This window comes from Chinchilla lanigera, unplaced genomic scaffold (genome assembly GCF_000276665.1).
Source record: "Chinchilla lanigera isolate Chin_1 unplaced genomic scaffold, ChiLan1.0 scaffold00096, whole genome shotgun sequence".
Taxonomy (NCBI): Eukaryota; Metazoa; Chordata; class Mammalia; order Rodentia; family Chinchillidae; genus Chinchilla; species Chinchilla lanigera.
In genome coordinates, this window is record NW_004955497.1 from 483,092 (window position 1) to 488,874 (window position 5,783).

General features: G+C 42.2%; 1 protein-coding gene across 5 annotated transcripts in view; it reads right to left on the minus strand.

Moving 5' to 3' along the window:
- Window positions 1-5,783, minus strand: part of Cenpj (centromere protein J) — a 64,741-nt gene that overhangs the window by 50,497 nt on the left and 8,461 nt on the right. The window lies entirely within an intron of this gene.

A 5,783-nucleotide genomic window follows, 5' to 3' on the forward strand; every position in this document is an offset into this window, starting at 1 on the left:
GAAAGGAAAGAAAGGAAAGAAAGGAAAGAAAGGAAAGGAAAGAAAGGAAAGAAAGGAAAGAAAGAAAGAAAGAAAGAAAGAAAGAAAGAAAGAAAGAAAGAGAGAGAAAGAGAGAGAAAGAGAGAGAGAGAGAGAGAGAGAGAGAGAAATGACAAGGATTACAACTCCATGAACCCCAACAGAAGAAATCCACCAGGCAAGACAAGCAATTAAAGAGGGGGGGGGAAGGGAGCCAACAATAGGAAAATAACATGACAAGGGTAAGTCAATACTTACCAGTTATAACAATCTGTGTTAATGGTCCTAACTCACCAATCAAAAGAAACAGACTCACAGAATGGGTCAACAAGCAAGATCCAACAATATGCTGCACACAAGAAACACATTTAATTCAAAAAGAAATTCATAGACAGAAAGTCAAAGGATGGAAACAATACTCCATGTGACAGGAACCCAGAAAAAAACAGAGGTAGCTATTCCATTTGCTGAGAAAGTACATTGCAAGATAGACTGAGGAAGGAAGAAAAGATCACTGCATGCTTGGAAAGGGAACAATCAGAGGAAGAGATAACAACCATAAATATATTTGCACCAAATACAAGTGCACCCAACTACATAAAACAAATATTAACAGACATGAAAAATAAAATAAGCACTAATACAATTATAATGGGAAATCTCAATACCCTACTGTCACCAATACAGATTAACTGCACAAAAAAATCAACAATGAAATATCAGAGCTAAACCAAACTTTTAAACAAATGGACTTAGTAGATGTCTACAGAGTGTTCCACTCAACAACAACAGAATACACATTCTTCTCAGCTGCACATGGGACATTCTCCAAAACAGACCACATACTCGCCACAAAACATGTTTAAGTAAATGCAAAGGAAGTGAAATTATCCCATGCATATTATCAGACCACAGTGCAATGAAATTGGAATCAATGGCAAAAGACACCAAAGAACTTTAAAAATACATGGAAAAGGGGCTGGGGATTTAGCTCAGTGCTTGCCTGGCAAACCTGATGTGGTGAGTTCGATTACCAGTGTGATTTCGTGAGTTTGATTGCCGGTACCGGAAAAAAAACAAAAAACAAACAAACAAAAAAAAAAAAAAAAACCACATGGAAATTAAGTCACACCCTCCAATGGGTCATATATGAAATTAAAGAAGAAATTAGTATCTATAATAAAATGATAATGCCAATACAATATACTGGAACTTACGGGACACAATGAAAGCACTTCTGCAAGGAAAACGTATAGTGGTGAATTCTCATATTAGAAAAACAGAGTGAACTCAAATAAATTAATGTTGAACCTCAAGTTTCTAGAAAAGAAGAGCAAGTCAAACCCAAAGTTTGTATGACAGAAGAAATTATAAAGATCAGAGCAGAAATTAATGCGTTAGAAACTAAGAAAACACAATCAATGGATCCAAGAGTTGATTCTTCAAAACATTCAATAAAATCAACAAACTCTTAGCCAACCTTACCAAAAAAAAGAAAGACCCAAATACATCCAATTAGAATGAAAAGAGTGAAATCAGAACAGATCCTGCAGAAATCCAAAGATCGTCAACACTCGTTGTTATGGTTTGTGTCTGGATGTCCTCTCAAAGCTTCATGCAGTCATGGGATGGGCTTCCAGAGCTTATGATTGATCCATGATCCAATATTTGGATTATGGGTGTGAGAGCTACACCCGCCCTGGGGCAGGCAGTTTCCATACAGTGTGAAGGAGGGAAAGAGGCTGCTTGCTGCCACTCCTCCTTTTTGCTCTTGTTACTTTGCTGTGTTCCACCACCATGAACTATTGTCCTGTGCCATGCACCACTCTGCCTTGGAGCCAGTTGAGTATGGACTGAAACCTCCACAAACTGTGAGCTTAATAAACCTTTCTTTCTTGGTTTTGGGCATTGGGTATTTTGTCTCAGCAACAAGAGAAAAATAACCAAGACAGAATTTGATACCAGCAGAGTGGGGTTGCTGCTGTTACTATACCTGACCATATGGTTCAAGAGCTTTTGGGAAAGGCTTGTGGGAAGAGTTTGGAAAGGTTCAGAGCTTTTACCTGAAAGAGAAGTGCTAGAACACCTTTGACTGTTCTGTATGGGATATTCTGGTCAGAGCTCAGAAAATCAGACAGCTGATAGAAATCCTGCTGGCAAAGACCAGGCGTAGGAGGTTTCTGCTAAGGACTGCATTGGGTGCTAGACTCCACACAATGTATGTTACGGCTTAGCAGAAAGTTTGTCTGCATTTTCCCTGTGTCCAGAAAATGTGCCTGAGACTAAGATTAAGGGTGGCAGACTAATTAATCTGGCACAAAAAATTTCTTCTTTAAAAAAAAATTTAAAACACAAAAAAAATTTTTTTTTTTTTTTTTTTTTTTTTTTTTGAGACAGGGTCTCGCTATGCAGTTCAGGCTGGCCTTGAGCTCAATTATGTAGCCTAGGCTGGTCTCGAACTCGCAAGGATCCTCCTGGCAGAAGAAATTTTAAGGCAGTCGAATGTTGCGTCAGTGGCATGGCTATTGTTGGGGACTTTTGGCCAGATTTATGTTGAGAGTCAAGAGTAAAGAACACAGCAGGATGATTTAAAACGTGAGTTCGGCCAGAAAGGAAGCTCCTGTAAAGTTGTGGATTGCAAAGATAGAGCTGAGGAGATCTCCATTGCTGAGAAAGAACAGGAGGACATAAAAGATGGCCTAAGGACATCACTAGGAGCAGCAAGTCTCCACCCTTTGCAGCCTCAAACCTGCAAAGGTGAAACATTTTGCTTTGAGGAGAAAGCCACAGAATGCCATGTTCCAGAATGGCAGCAGTGCCCGCACCAGGTTCTAGAATTGCAGTGGCATGGAAAATTTGTTCCTCAGAGTTGGATTCAGACAACCTAGCGATCCAGGCACTATGGTCAAGAGAGGAAAGCTTGGCTATTGCTCCAGGTGGCAACAGACCTTGGCATCATCTACATGGCACTGGTTTTAGGCACATACAGAATGCAAGAGTTCTGAGGTTAAAAGGCTTCCACCTAGATTTCAGAAGGCCTGGAAGGCCAGGCAATGTGCTCCTGAGACGGTGATGTGTGAAGCTGTGAGTGAGAAGCGAAAGGTGTGCTGGAGATTGCAGAAGTTTGGAAAAGCCAGGAACATGGATTGTCTGAGGAAAGCTGCAAGGAGGGAGCGAAGCAGGCCCAAGAGAAAAGCCCTAGAGGCTACAACCACTAGAAGCGCTTTAGTGGTGGAGTCACACAAGCCCTTTGGAGCTCACAGTTTACCAAAGATTGCTTCAGACGTTCCACATGGAGCTACAGGACTTAATGTTTGCCTGCTGGATGCTGGACTTGCCTTGGTCCCATTGCTTTGTATCCTCCTGTTTGTACCTTTTGGAGTGGTAATGTTTACCTTGTGCCACTGAATGTTGAAAATGAAAAAAAAAAAAAATGTTGAAAATGCTTAACTTTCTTTTCATTTGTACAGGGGGGGCTGGGGATATAGCTCAGCAGCATAAGCACTTGCCTGACAAGCCTAAGGTCATGTGTTCGATTCCCGGTACCAAAAAAAAGAAAACAAAATCATTTGTACAGGGGCTCCCAGCTAAGAGTTTGCCTTACATCTCGGAGAAGACTTGGTACTTGGACTTTTCAGCAATGATGAAACTGTTAGGAAACTGGCAACTCTTACAGATGGGCTAGAATGTCTTTTGCATAAAAGGATGTACATGAGTCTTTGGGAGGGCCAGGGGCAGAATGTTACGGCTTGTGTCTGGACGTGCCCCCAAAGCTTCATGCAGTCATGGGGTGGGCTTCTAGAGCTTATGATTGATCCATAATCCAATGTTTAGATTATGGGTGTGACTGCTACACCTGCCCTGGGATGGGTAGTTTGCATACAATGTAAGGGAGAGAAAGAAGCTACTTGCTGCCACTCCTCCTTTTTGCTCTTGTTGCTTTGCTGTGTTCCACCGCCCTGAACTGCTGCCCTGTGCCCTGTGCCACTCTGCCTTGGAGCCAGCTCAGTATGGACTAGAATCTCTACAAACTGTGAGCTAAATAAACCTTTCTTTCTTGGTTTTGGGCATTGAGTAGTTTGACTAAGCAATGAGAGAAAAATAACCAAGACACCCACTTTGTTGTTTTTTGGTTTTGGTTTTTCCAGTACTGGGAATCAAACTCACGACCTCAAGCTTGCCAGGCAGGCGCTGTGCTGCTGAGCTAAATCCCCAGCCCTAAGACACCCACTTTGAGAACTTGTATTCTAAGATGTAAACAGAAAAAACTGACAGATTCCAAGATACATATAAATTAACAAGTCTTATTCAAGAAGATATAAAAATTCTACAAAAACCAACATCAGTCAATGAAATTTAAGATGTAATTAAAAACCTACCAACAAGGGGCTGGGGATTTAGCTCAGCAGCATAGCGCCTGCCTGGCAAGCGTGAGGTCATGAGTTCAATTCCCGGTACTGGAAAACAAACAAACAACAAAAAAAACCCTACCAACAAAGAAAAGCCCAGGCCCTGATGGATTCACTACTGAATTCTATAAGAAATTTAGAGAAGACTTAACACCAATACTTCTCAAAATCTTTAATGAAATTGAAAAGGAATCAATACTCCCAAATTCATTCCTGGAAGCAACCATTCCCCTGACACCAAAACCAGAGAACTTTTTTGATCCATCAGAAAAGAAAACTACAGGCCAATCTCCCTAATGAACATAGACCCAAAATCATCCATAAGGTACTGGCAAACAGAATACAACAAATCATCAAGAAGACTATACACCATGACCAAGTAGGATTCATCCCAGGGATGCAGGGATGGTTCAACATTCACAAAATAATAAATTCAATACACCATATTACCGGAGCCAAGGACAAAAACCATATGATCATCTCAATAGATGCAGAAAAAGCTTGACAAAGGCCAACACATATTCCTGATAAAAGAAAAAAAACCTACAGAAACTTAGAATAGATGGTCTTTATCTCAATCTGATACAAGCCATCTATGACAAGTCAACAGCCAACATCATACTAAATGGACAAAAACTGAAAGTTTTCACTCTAAAATCAGGAGCAAGACAATCTGTGGTAACAGTGGATCTCCACTGTCAGCAGTCTTATTCAATATAGTTCTGGAAACATTAGCCAGAGCAATTAGACAAAAGAAAGAAATAAAAGGAATAATGATAGAAAAGGAAGAAGTTAAATTATCATTAAGTGCAGATGACATGATACTCTGCTAAGCCGGGCATGGTAGTGCACGCCTGTAATCCCAGCACTCGGGAGGCTGAGGCAGGAGGATCGTTGCAAGTTCAAGACCAGCCTGGGCTACCAAGTGAGCTCAAGGCCAGCCTGAACCGCAGAGTGAGACCCTGTCTCAAAAAGACAAAAAAAACAGATATTCTACATAGAAGAACCCAAAAACTCCACCAAAAGATTTCTAGATTTAATAACCAAATTCATTAGCACACCTGGGTACAAAGACAACACTCAAAAGTCAATAGCACTCCCGGCCTCGTGGTTTCCCGGAAGGAGGGCTTCTGGCGCACAGGGAGCTGCGGGTGGGGAGCGCCAGCCTTCTGACTGGCTAGCTTCCTGCCTGCTGGCTCCCAGAGGGTGGGCCCCAGCGCACGGGGAGCCTCGGGCGGAGAGGGCTGGTTTTTTGGGGCTTTGGACCGGCGACTCACTCCCGGCCTCGTGGTTTCCCGGAAGGAGGGCTTCCGGCGCACAGGGAGCTGCGGGTGGGGAGCGCCAGCCTTCTGGCTG